This window comes from Colobus angolensis, unplaced genomic scaffold (genome assembly GCF_000951035.1).
Source record: "Colobus angolensis palliatus isolate OR3802 unplaced genomic scaffold, Cang.pa_1.0 Scaffold177, whole genome shotgun sequence".
NCBI lineage: Eukaryota > Metazoa > Chordata > Mammalia > Primates > Cercopithecidae > Colobus > Colobus angolensis.
In genome coordinates this window covers 6,733,828-6,748,328 of record NW_012114899.1, presented here as the reverse complement: position 1 = coordinate 6,748,328, position 14,501 = coordinate 6,733,828, and positions in this window count along the sequence as shown.

The following is a 14,501-nucleotide window of genomic DNA, read 5'->3' as shown; positions in this document are numbered from 1 at the left end:
ACTACTTCTCAAAAGTTTAACAGATTATTAAACTAAAAACAATAAATAATTTGAGAGTATATCATTTTCTAAAATGGACTGATCCCTGAAATTGCTTATTGAATAGCACAAAATCTTTAAACTTGTTACATGAAGCAACAAAATCAACCACCTCGAAAAAATCTACTTTTTACATCTTAATTCTATTTCTGTTACAGTTTTTCTAAAATATACTTTCACATTATGGGTAAAGCAAATCGCAGCAAAACATGTTTTCCTTTTTTTTTTGGTGAGTAAGAAAATACAGATAAAAAATACTCCTAAACAATAAAAGTCAGAACAAAATAATCTCTACTTACGTAAGCATTCCAAAGAAATGGAAGATGTAGAGGTCTAAGCAGGCGTTTTGGGGAAAGATCTATAACACAGGACTTACATTGCTCAATTGTTGAGTGTTTTGATAAGTAGAACATTTTGTAATTACCGACAGAGCTGATACATGGTGCTGAGTCCTTAGAATTAAATATGCCTTTTAGTGCCCAAGCTGATTTTTAGTTGATGTATAATGTTGTAGTTAAAGGACATACTCTATGTCAATAACCATTAAGATTGTAATAAGATGAGAAAGAAAATCTATACAGTCAATTACTGTAATATAATTTCATTGTTAATGCTAGATTGCCTGAAAAATCATTGAACAAACAAGAGGCACAGCAAATGTTCTTTATAACATATGCTATGTGATCTCTTATCTGTTGTAATGGAATTGTTATACATTATACATTAATAGAGTTGCTCTTTCTAGAAAATAAAGAAGACAGTCAACAATAACATGATAAAAGCTCAACATCACTGATCATTAGAGAAATGCAAATCAAAACCATAATGAGATACCATCTCACACCAGACAGAATGACTGTTATCAAAAAGTCAAAAAATAATAGATGCTGGCAAGGTTGTGAAGAAAAAGGAATGCTTATATTGGTGGGAGTGTAAATTAGTTCAGCCATTATGGAAGACAGTGTGACAGTGTGGTGATTCCTCAAAGACCTAAAGATAGAAATACTGGCCAGGCACCGTGGCTCACACCTGTAATCCAAGCACTTTGGGAGGCCAAGGTGAGTGGATCACCTAATAAGGTCAGGAGTTCAAGACCAGCCTGGCCAACATGGGGAAACACTGTCTCAACTAAAAATACAAAAAAAAAAATTAGCTGGGCATGGTGGTGGGCGCCTGTAATCTCAGCTACTTTGGGAGGTGGAAGCAGGAGAATCGCTTGAACCCAGGAAACAGAGGTTGCAGTGAACCGAGATTGCACCATTGCACTCCAGCCTGGGCAACAAGAGCAAAATTCTGTTTCAAATAACAGCAACAGCAGCAACAACAAAAAGAAATACCATCTGACCCAGCAATCTCATTACTGGGTATATACCCAAAGGAATATAAATCATTCTATTATAAAGACAAATGCACACACATGTTTATTGTCATACTATTCTCAATAGCAAAGACATAGAATTAACCTAAATGTCTATCAGTGATACACTGGATAAACAAAATCTGGTACATATAAACAATGGAATGCAATGCAACCATAAAACAAACAAAACAAAACAAACAAACAAACAAACAAAAAAACAAGATCATGTCCTTTGCAGGGATATGAATGGAGCTGGAGGTCATTATCCTTAGCAAGCTAACACAAGAACAAAAAACCAAGTGCTGCATGCTCTCACTTACAAGTGGGAGCTAAGTGATGAGAACACATGGACACATGGAGGGAAGTAACACACTGGGTCCTATCAGAGCGCAGAGGGTGGAAGGATGGAGAGGATCACAAAATATAACTAATGGATACTAGGTTTAATACCTAGGTGATGAAATAATCTGTGAAACAAACTTCCACGACACAAGTTTGCTATGTAACAAACCTGCACATGTACTCCTGAACTTAAAATATAAATTAGAAAAAAATTTGTAAATGAACAAAAATCTGCCAGACAAATTAGTTACTTGCTTCACAAATTGCTCTCCACCTGTTTTCTGATACCAATGTCTATTTTCAAAGAAAACTAATATTACTGCCTTAGTAATATTTCATAAGCTAGCTCAAATATAGAAATTGTCATTTTTATGTGAGCATATTAGTTTTCTAGGTATGCTGTAATAAAGTACTCCAAATTAAATGACAAAGGAAAACAAAAATTTATTAATATTTTCTCACAGTTCTGGAGGTACTTTAATCCTGAAATCAAGGTATCAGCAGGGTCATGGTTTCTCTGAAACCCATAGGGGACAACTCTCTCTCATTTCTTTCAGGCCTCTGGTGATTTGCTAGATATCCTTTGTTTCTTAGCTTGCAGCTTCAGAACTTCAATTTCCACCTCCTTTGTCAAATGGTGTTGTCCCTTTATGTGCTGTGTCCCTGTGTTTCTTCTCATCTTCTTATTACAGCATCAAATATATTGCATTAAGTAGTCACCCTACTCCAGTTACATTTCATTTTTACTTAGCTAGTGATATCTGCAATGACCTTACTTCCAAATAAGATTACACTGTGGGGTACTGGTGTCGAGAATATCAGTGTATTTTTTATTTTTGGAGAAGGACACAATTCAAGTCTAATGGTCAGAATTCTATGGACATTCACGGCATTGATGGCATTTTTGTGGACATCTTTTACAACAGTTCATTTAATACTAGTTTGCATGCTCTATGACAGTTGACATGGTACTTATTCATTTTTGCATTTCTAGTTATTAGCATAGTAAGTTCAAAATGCATATTGCTATGTGAATGTAGGACCTGGATTGGGAAACATTCTGAAGTTTAAATAAAGTGCCTTTTTTATCTCATTTTTTATTACTGGCCTCTTGTGTTTCTATCCTTCATAAGCATGAACAATATCATGAAATAAACATATAATGTATATAGAGTGTTTATCAAGATACTTAACAATCAGTAAGCATCTAATAAGTAAACCAACTAGTATGATCATAACTTCACTCCGATTTATTCTTCATCCCCTCACTCTAAATCCAAATCTTTCTACTACAACTAGTCAGCCAAAGTTTACTTTCTATTGATAGCAATCTCATATCAAATTATAGGAGATGATAGCAGATGAAACTAGAATTTAGAGGTAAGGAATATGCTTTGCAGCATATTAAAAAATATACCACATGAACTAGGTGTCTTTTGAAGACACCACTTTTCCCTGAAATATATCTCCTGGCTGGTATACTACTATAGTGTACTAAGAGAGACACATGTACCTCTGTGGTACTTTATATGATAAATGTAAGTATAAACTACTAGAAGAACACATTTGAGAAATCAATTAACTTCAAAAGGAGAAATTAAACTAAAGATATTACTAAGTTACGTTTCAACTAACCCTTAAAATATGAGAATACAAGTGAGGTATGGTGTTTCTGAACAAAATCACAAAGGCATGAAAGTTTATTGTGCCATTAGAGAAACATTAATGAACATAAGGGCCCACATATAGGGTCTGTCTGTTAAGGGTAAAGTATGTGTAGATACTGCTGCTAAAGATAATAGATGCATGTTGCCGTGATGTCAAATGTTAAACTGAGAAAATTCGTTCAAGATTTCAAAGCCTATTTGGTACGATCTAATTTTAGAAAGATAGTTCATGGGGATAATTTATTTCAGTAGAGGCGAATGTTTGCAGAACTGTTGTAATAGTGCAGCAATAAGGTAAGTAGGGTCAAAACCACAATAACAATGGGAGCGAATACAGAACTATAGAACTTAGAGCTATGCCCTAGACAATGTCAATAGAACACAGCTTTAAATGCCTTAGGACCAAAATCTCATTTGATACTAAGTTGGTGCACCAGTAACTGCAGGTTTTGTCATTACTTTTAATAGCAAAAACCGCAATTACTTTTGCCCCAACCTATAATTATTGACATTATCAGTCTGGCCTTTGGCAAATATTGAAATGTCTATCCCTTCTTTGGGGATTTCCAATGAAATTTAACAAATTGGTGGTTCTGAGAATTTCTTCAGGAAAAAAATGATTCACTTATTTTTGTCTGGGATTTTCTAAAATTAATTTGGTTATGAGGTCCTTTTCATGTATCACCATGATGTAAAAATATTTCATGTAAAATATTTACAAGATGTTTATAAAATACATAAATTTTCTATATAGCTGTAAGGAGTATGTTATGTATATTTGAGCATAAGCATATTATTAGTTAAAGACAGAAAACACAGGTGATGCAATCTATTCTATAGCTTCAGGGTATGTATGATTAAAACTTAATGCAGTTATTTAAAACAATAACAGTGTAAATTAACATTTTTCATTGGAAATCTTATTTCACTTTGGAAAGTGACAAAAATATATGCAATTCTTACTCTGGGGTATAGTGTCACTTTAAAAATCAAAATTAATTGCCTTATTGTGTCTATGAAGAAAACAAAATCGTATCATAAACATGTCTCAGGACTATCATATTGTTAATATCAGTGCAGTATCTTCTAGTTATCCCCATAACACGTAGGAAAATGAGTTTGTGTAACATAATATTAAATTAACAATATTAAATGATAAATGATTAACAGCATTTATCATTTTTTGACTATAAAGAGATCCTCCCCTAAGCAAGCCTTTTGAAATTCAAAGACTCATTAAAATATATCTACTCTATTATTGATTTTGTAAAATTAGGAGTTGTATTACATTGTCGGCATAAAATTTAATTACCGAGTTTAGTTTGAAATTGCAAAACCAATGACATTTGAGAGATATATCGGGAAAATGAGAAACAGCAATATTAATTATTTTACAAAAATTTAAAGTTTGTTTATATTTTAAAAAACATCTTCTATCATAGAAGTGCTACTCTTGGCTAGTTAATTTCCCCCATTCTCTACTACTTCATTGCCTTTCATCACAGGTTTTTATTATTAAATTCTTTATAATTCAGTACAATACAAAACAAGGCATTCTGTTCATACGCATTTATTTTCCACTGGTTATCCTTGAACAGGTAAATATTGCTTGTTTGCCTGCTAAAATTTATATTAGAAAGTTGCATAATATTTATTACCTTTCTGAGGTCCTCTAAAAATTCTGCAGTTTGTAATTATTAGGGGCTGAAATCTGCATAAATCCTTGCCCTATATTCTATTGATGAGCAACCAGTACTTATTGCATGTTTTTAACATTAGAAAAAATAATACTTTGGGCCATACTATTAATAAAATATATTTATTTAATAAATTAAATGGAATTAATTTATCAGATGAAAGATAGAATTCATGCCAAACAACTTTCTGTCTCTGTTCATTGTTAAACTCTATTTTTAAGGCAGTACCTTTGTTTTTTCTCTTCTCTCTCTCTATCCCTCTATTTCCTCATCCCTACCTCCCTCCATTCCCTCTATTTTTGCTTTTTAACACTTTATTAACTACTGTTTGTGAGGGCATAATAAAGCGGGAACTTTCAGCCTTTTCAATGGAGAGCAAAATGTGAATGTGAATCCAAAATTTCAGAGTTCCTAAGCACTGATATGGTGACTATATTTCTGGAAATGCACGTGTATTAGATTACTAGGGGTACTAGAACAAAATATCACAGAATGAATGGCTTAAAAAATTAAAAATGTATTTCCTCATGTTTCTTGAGGCTAGTACAATCTCAAAGTATCAGAAGTTTTGGTTTCTTCTTTAATATATGAATTTTGGAAAACATCATTTTGTCCATAATAACATGAAAATAATCAGAGAAGTTGGGTGCCCTTTATGTAAACCAAATATATTGCAGCATTATTATTTAAAGTGGAAACTTGAGAATGAATTAAGTGCCTGGAAATATATAAGAGTTATAGAAAGTATATAATATCCATATACATTTAAAATTGTGATTAAAATAAGATTCAGAAACTGTTTTACTGACATGTAATAAAATATATTGTTAAGTGAAAATAGCCATTTACAAAAATATATATTCAATGTTTCCAGATTTATGTCAACTAAACAAGTAAATATGTCAACAAAATCTATCATTTAAAATTATTTCTAGTTGAGGTATTTATGAACATTTTTTCTCTTTCTCCTTTTGTCATTTGAAAACATTGTACCATTTAAAATTAAAAAGTTCCTTAAAATATGCCTTCACTTTCATATTTCAAATTAATAAGAACATCTAAAAGCTTTACATATGCCCAAATATAGAAACATTATTTTAATAAACTATATAAATTAGACAATTCCATAAAATATTTACTCCTTCAAAACTGAACTCATTTAATCACTACATAAAAGTAAAAAGTCAACATGAAGAAATATAACTCATCTGACACTTCTAGGCAAAATTAAAACTTTTAAATGCCAAGACTAGGTTTTGAAGCTATGGTCATTGCATATATGACCTTCATTATCTTTACACCATACCTCTTTTAAGAGATAACCAATGTCAGTAGAAAGTTAAAGGTGCTAGTGAAAGACCACCAGAGAACAGGATGCTCAAGTTAAAAACAAGGCTGTCCTAGCCATCTGCTAGTTAGTAGAAAACATATTACAGTCTCAGACTGGTCATAAGAAAGTAGAACAGAAATGTGAGACAGGACATAGGGTAGAACTCAGTCAACACTTCTTAGTTCTTAGGAATAGTGACTAAGAATAAGTAAGTCCCAAAGAAATGTATTCTGTGGTTCTGGGTTTATAAAATAGGAGTGATTTAGTCCAGGTGCTTGTTAATCTTTTTTCACATAGGGTGTCAAAAATATATTAACAATTTAAATTGTACATGAAGAATTATTATTTATTGCATCAAAATTAATTAAAAGATGAAGAGAAGGGCAGAACTTAGGGCAAGAAACATGCCTTTAATTTCTAGACTCTCTCTTCTTATACTAGTGTGTCTTGCTTGCTATTGATCCTAAAACAACAATAAAAGTAATGATTTCCAGACCACACAATGCTTTATGAGTCACAAATATACAGAGTAGATATAAAGTCTGAAAACATAGATTATATTCTTTATATTTTTAAAGAGTGAAGTTTTTCTGGGCAATAATTTGTATATTTACCTTTTTCCTTCTGAATTGGTAGACATAGTGTAGTAGTGTTCTTATAAAAATAAAGCTACCTAATGAACAATGGGAAGAAAATCAATACATTGCATCAATGGGACAGAGACTTAAAATCAAAGCTCTCTATTGAAAGATATAAAATTCCATAAATGCTTTAGAAATTTCTCTTAGTGTTATACTGCCTGATATTGCTATTGATTTTCTAAAAAACAGCTTCAGAAACCCAAGTTGCTTGAAGTATACTTCTCCAATTTTCCTAAGCTCATGAAAGATTTCTTCTGTGTTCTTTAAACTAAAACCTAGAATTATCGCTTGTTGACCTCCTACTCTATGCTTATAGTCCTCTTGTGAAGGGGACCTGACCCTCTTGACAAAAGCAGGAAGCAGAGACAAGAACTTAAGCAATATAACTTCTCCAATATTTACTCTGATGCTTTGACAATTCACAAAGACCAAGTACTGAGTAATTTCTATGTTTTTTTCAGACAATATTCCTTTCCATATAATAAGATGGACAAAAGGAATAATTGTGCTAACAAAGACCCACAAGACTGTTTGTTTTCTTTATATTGTAAGCAGTAAATCTTTATTACATCCAAAAATATCTTACGAAAACAAACTCAAAACAGTATTTTATTTACAAGCTGTGTTCATCCTATTGGGATTACATTTTTTGCTCTTCAAAATTTCCTCCCAAAATCCTGTCTAAAGTTTTGGTAAAAGATGAAATTTTTATTTTACATATGATCAGTCAATAATTATTACTGTTTAGTTAATTGCCCTGATATTTATTTTATCCTATTATCATTTATATGGGCAAAGGACATTGTATCCAAAAAACTCTTCTAATACGTGTTTAGCTAATTTCAATCTTGAGGCCACAAGCATATAATTTAATTTGGTTTTATCTTCCAATAAACAATGTAATATTTTCTCCTTTTAATGCTACTTTGAATAACTCAGCCAAACACTTAAAATATCAATAAATACTAATCTTTACCTGTATTTCTTACCCCCTCCAAAGACTATTTAAAAATAAAATTGTAGTGAATAAAAGTATATATGTAAAGATGCAGTTTATTATATATTCCCATTATTTTATCTCTAACAATATGAATTACCTCATTTATACATGCAACATCCCATCAGAACTACCTCCAGGTAAAACGAGATGCAAGGAAAGGTTTATCATTTGTGAACACATGCCAGTTTGCCAATTCTATGCTTTTTTTAATGTCTTTTTTTACTGAGTCAAATTATAAAAATATTTTCTTCCTGTAGAAGTCCTGCTATTAAAAGAAAATATTAATATCTCTCATTTTCTCTGAAATAACACTCCCTTATCTAAATCAATACACATTCCTTTCTTCTTACAATAATAATTTGCTCAGAATATTATACTGTCAGTTTTCATCTCCCTTTTCCAAAGTTTAGCTAGTTTTCAGTTGATTTATTCAAGTAGACTTAAAAGACTCAGATAATAATGACTACTTTATTAACATCTTACTTCCATCAACTATGTCCACATTTTTACTTGGGACAGCTGAAAAGTCTTTTAATCCAAAAACTGAACACTTGAATGATACCATTGAAACCATGAACTTCCAACAAAATGGCAGGCTTGATTACCATGGACACTTTTTCCATTCCTGACAGAAAACTCTTGATATAATATAAAACTTCTAATTTTTTCAATAACATTTTTATTTTAGAATAGCTAGAGATTCACAGAAAAATTACAAACCCTGGCATCCATTCACCTTTTGTCCATTGTCATAGTTTTGCCTTTTCCAGTATGTCAAACCATTGTAATTATCTAATACATAGCCTTTTCAAACTGACTTTTTTCATATAGAAATATGCATTTAAAATTCAAACATGTCTTTTATGGATTCATATTTCCCTTCATTTTATCACTTAATAATATCAGTTCTACAGATGCATCATAAATTTTTTTATTCATTCACTTATTGAAGGAAATCTTGTTGGCTTCCTCTTTTGCCCGTATGAATAAAACTGCTATAAGTATTTACTTGCAGCTTTTGCTGTAAATGTAAGTTTTCAAATCCGTTGGTGAAAATCATGGCGCATGCAGCCATAAAAAAGAATGAGTTCATGTCCTTTGCAGTGACCTGGATGAAGCTGGAAACCATCATCGTCGGCAAACTAACACAGGAACAAAAAACCAAACACTACAGGTTCTCACTCACAAGTGGGAGTTGACCTATGAGAACACATGGACACAAGGAGGGGAACATCTCACACTGGGGCCTGTCAGGGGTCAGGGAAAAGGAGAAGGAGAGCATTAGGACAAATACCTAATACATGCAAGTCTTAAAACCTGGATGAGGGGTTGCTGGGTGCAGCAAACCAAAGCGGCACATGTATGCCTTTGTAACAAACCTGCACATTCAGCACATGTATCTCAGAACTTAAAGTAAAATTAAGAAAAAAATCATGGAGCATGATTGCTGGATTATCTGATAAGACTATGTGTAGCTTTGTAAGACATTAACAAATGGTTTTCAAAAATGGCTGTACCATTTGGCACTGCCATCAGCAATTAATTGAAATTTCTTTTGGTCCACATTCTTGCTAGTAACTGGTATTGTCAATTTTCAAATGTTCATTCTAATAGGCATAGTAGTAACTTATTGTCTTGACTTGAGATTCCTTAATTATAGATGATGTTGAGCTTAATGTTTTATATCCCTATTTGCAGTACGAAAATCTTCATTGCTGAGGTCAGGTCTCTTGTCCATTAACATTTTTTTCTTATTGTGTGTTTTAATAGCTGTATATTTTGTATTCAAGTCTTTTGCCAGATATGAGTATAACAAACACTTTTTTTCTGTCTGTGGCTTGTCTTTCAATCTCTTAACAGTGTCTTTTCAAAGTATAATTTTTAAAAATTTTATAAAGTCTACTTTCTATATTTTTTCTTTCATGAATCACACTTTTGGTGCTATATAATTAAACTCACAGTTACATAAATTTTCTTCCATGTTTTCTTTTTGAAGTTACAGCTTTGCATCTTACATTTAGATCTACATACATTTTGAGTTAATTTTCGTGAAACGTGTAAGGCTTGTGTCTAGGTTTATTTTTCTGCAGACAGAAGTTCAATTGTTCTAGCACCAATTGTTCGAAAGACTCTTTTTTATTGAATTGCCTTTGCTTCATTGTCAGATATTTTTTATATATTGTGTGAGTCATGTCTGGACTTTATGGTAAGTCCTTAAATCAGGTAAGTCTTCCATCCTTGTTCTTGCTTATCAGTTTTGCGTTGGCTAGTCCGAGTCTTTTACTTTTCCACATAAACTTTAGAATGAGATTGTAACAACAAAGGCAAGTCCCTGAGCTGATTCCTCAAAGAGCTACCAGACAGGTCAAAATACAATCAAAGTTTCTTGATACCAAGGTCTATATTGCCCTCTGCAGCATCCGCAAGCCACATGAAGAACCGGGGCCGCCATTCTCACCGCCACAGCAGAGATGTGGAATGTGAGATGTTTTGCTGTTCTATTGCTGGGTGAACATTTTATTTACCTTCTGAAAGTGTTCCTAGACCCAATACTCACAAGGAGTTTCGTTCATAGCTACCATTTCCATTCCATCCTCTACTTAGAAAATATTTCCTCTTATGTCTTACTCCCCATAAAAACATCAACTAATTGATGTTTTTATTATAACTTCTTCACATTTATATGGCAAATTTTTAACATACTATGTTATAATTGAATGAATAAGTAAATATTTATTGAATGAATTGGCCAAGAAGCAAAGGTCATGCAATAATTTTCTCATTTTATCTCATTTCTGTTCTCTTTAAGAAACATCTTTCTGTAATTATTAATAGATGACATGCTTTAAAGCATACATTATGGTAAATAATTAGAATCACTTAAAGGACCAGCATGCTTAGGTATCATGTTGTCAGACTAAAGCCTGAAAATTATTGAAGACTTATTAAATAATATTATGCCTAGTGCAGATAGAGTGAAATAAAATTTTTGTTTTAATTTGGAAAAGTTATCCTGGACAAAGAATAAATTCAGTGAATAGGTAATGCAGAAACTGACACTGATTGAGAGTGAAAGCTTTCTTTTATTCTTCCAGAACAGGAGATAAAATATGAGAGAATAAGTAGTTTGGCTCTTGTCAGACACACCAAGAGCCATCTAAAGTAATACCATGTTTATGCCGTTCTGATTTCTGACAAGCAGTGGTTATGATAAGGAAGAAGAAGTTGTCCATCCAGGTGCAAAATTTATAAAAGGACAACCCACAGCAAAGTCTTGTGAGCTGTAAAGAGGAAAGAGAAAAATTGACAGAAAAAAGCAATACAACTTCACTGAGAGTTCGTATTGCAGCCTGTGATATTTGTGGAAGCATGAATTGGGGATATGTTGAGATATACTTCTGTGAGGAACAACAACAACAAAAATTCTTATTTTTAACATAAGATGCTAGTCCAAGGGGTTTTTAACAAAACACGTGTTTTTCGTATCATTTCACTGACCTTTCTGTGAGATTTTTAGATTGCGGATGCCATGTTTCAGAAAGATAAAGTAATAGCTCATAATGCTAGTGATAGATGTATAGAAAGGGGAAAAAGTGCTGTCCAGTTAGGGCAAGGTGAGAAGAAAGATAATTGTCTCCATTATTTTGAGAAAAATATTATATATATATATACACACACACACCCACACACACACACACGTGTGTGTGTGTGTACATATATATGTCTGTACAGATATGTGTGTGTGTGTATATATACATATATAAAATTCTATAGCACTGGAAAGTATCAGAAAACTTGTGTGGAAAACTAAAGTCCCTAACTTTACAGATTTGTGTTTTCCTCCAAGTGCTCTTCACTGTTTACCTTATATTAAGATTTGGTTTGCTATTTATTGACTAACCTATCCCTCCTGATTTAGATGTTTTGGCTTTGCCTAATTATTGTCACAGAGCATGTAAAAGTAATGTGTGTGTCCTTGAGGTTACAGCAAAAATTAGACATATTTCTCTTATAAGTGTTTGATGGAAGAGTTGCCTACGTTGTTAGTCTTTTTTTTTTTTCCTCTCAAGTGTCAAGCCACCTTTTTATAAGCATATGTTTCTATTCCCCCAAAGAAAATAGATACTTAATGTTTTCTTAGGTTATGATCACTGCATTTTTCAAGGTAAAGACATTTTCTTCCACCTAAATGTTATTTTAATAAGAACCATACTCTAATTCTCTAAGCCCCTATATTTCCTTGCTTTCTCCAAGTGAACACAATCATAAACTGGGGGAAAAATGAGCTTGCTTTGCTTTTCTATTTACAATGATAGAAAAGATTTTTGCTCTGGCAGGTGATTTTACAGCTTAAGGCTTTCCTTTCAATATTTCTCTGTTTTCCTCTGGAGTCGCAGCATATGAATTTGCCCAAGTTCACCACTTTTGGAAGGTTTCTTGTTAAGCTTTTGAGAAGCTCTTATTCTACCTGTAAGAAATAGTCACCAGGAGCAAATAATTCATTCTGGGCTTTAACAACATCCAGTCTCTGTTGTGAGATATAACTTTAGTTTTTGCACTTTACCAGCTTCACTACTAAGAGCTCTCAAAGGAGCTGTTTCTTGCAGGAAAAAAAAATGACTATAATTTAATTTCTTATAGAAAAATCTTTCCTGCATGTACATGTGTGTGCATGTGTGTATATGTATGTATGTATGTGAAATTAGAAGGACATTTATTTATGTAAACTTACTATTCTCTATTCTCTACATTCTCAAGAAAGGCATTTCTTTTATTCCTAAGCTTTTCTCACTCTTAATAGCAAATTAGACAATTTTAGAGGAATGTGTTACTGAATTTCACAGAATTGAGGTAATGTAATTTCAGGGAATGAGAGTCTGAAGAAGACTGAAAAGTGAATTGTGAAATAGCATTGGGACCAAGTTTTAATGTTGGAATTCAAAGAAATAGAATATTGATTTTAAGGTCCAATAATTTGACACAGATATAGATCTAAGAAATGATTTTAAGACCATCCTATGATTTCCTCAGGGTTAAGAAGTAAAAATAAATATTTCCAGATCTATTGTCCTTATGTATGATGAACTGTTCAATAACTAGTCAATCAAGTTCTTGATGCAGATCAATAAATATTTAGTGATTAATTTGTAATCACCAGTATTAAGAGTAATGAGTGAGTAATGAAAAGTATAAGATATAATTTCTGCTTTCAGTGAATATGTTACATAGCTGCAAACACTGGCCACAAATCTAAAATAAAAGATAAATAATAACAATAAAACAGTTGCCATTTTTTAAATTATTCAAAGTGCTAGGTACTATTCCAAACTATATGCACACATATGTGCACACACGCGCACACACACACTCTCTCTCTCTCTCTCTCAATTCTCATAAAAGCGTAGTTAACGTGATCCTCATTTTGTAGACAAAGCAACCTAGGAAGCATGACTTTAAATAATTTACCCAACAGTGCACAACTGGTATGTGTGGAGCTGAGATTTTTTGGCACCATCAATACAGTTTTGCAGTTGGTGGTTTAAACTATGAGATTATTCAGTACCTGAAAATTGTGAGAGCACAAATAATGATTAAGTATGAGGATTAAGCAGAAAAAGATATAATAACTATGATTAAACCTAAGAAAATCTGAGTTAGAAACAATTCCATTTTTGTCTAGGTGTGTGTCTTAGACTAAAGGAAAAGTTTGCAAATCTGAGTACTATTATTAATTATATTCAATGATACACAGTTTGAGATTTGTAATGGCGTATAAATGGAGAAATTTCAGTGTAGGCTGTGAAACAGAATGACTTCCCAGATAAAAGTAAGCCTGACTCAACCCTAAACGAACTTGCTGTAACTCACTTTTTGATACATTTCATGGACTTGAAGGATTAGAGTACAAATTTAACCCAGCTCTACTCAAGTGCTGTCATAACCTCATGCTGATCGAGTGCTTCTAAACTGTTTTGGCCAGGTCCCAGAAACTGAAAATGATTAAGTTTTATTGGCAGATGTGAGCGAAAACTGGCTTAGAAAATGAAAGACAAAACAAACAAACAAACAAACAAACACGAAATGAACAAAAATTGTCTACTCTGAGTCTACAATTTTATGGTCTGTTTTGTGTCTCCCTCCTTTATTTCTCTGAATTATCTTTTCTGCCTTATGTTTTATTATTCAATTACTTTTTTAGTATTTCATTTTATCTATTGATTTGGTAAATCTGCATTTCTTTGTACATTGTGATTATATTGTGTTTATAATATGCATATATAACTTTTCAAAGTTTATTTACAGTTAGTATTACTGTAATTTAACAAGATTTTAACTAGAGAAAACAAGCACATTTTAACAAGAGAAAATAAGCATATTAAATTCACCCAGAAATGAACAATTTCTGTTGCTTTTTCTTTATTTTG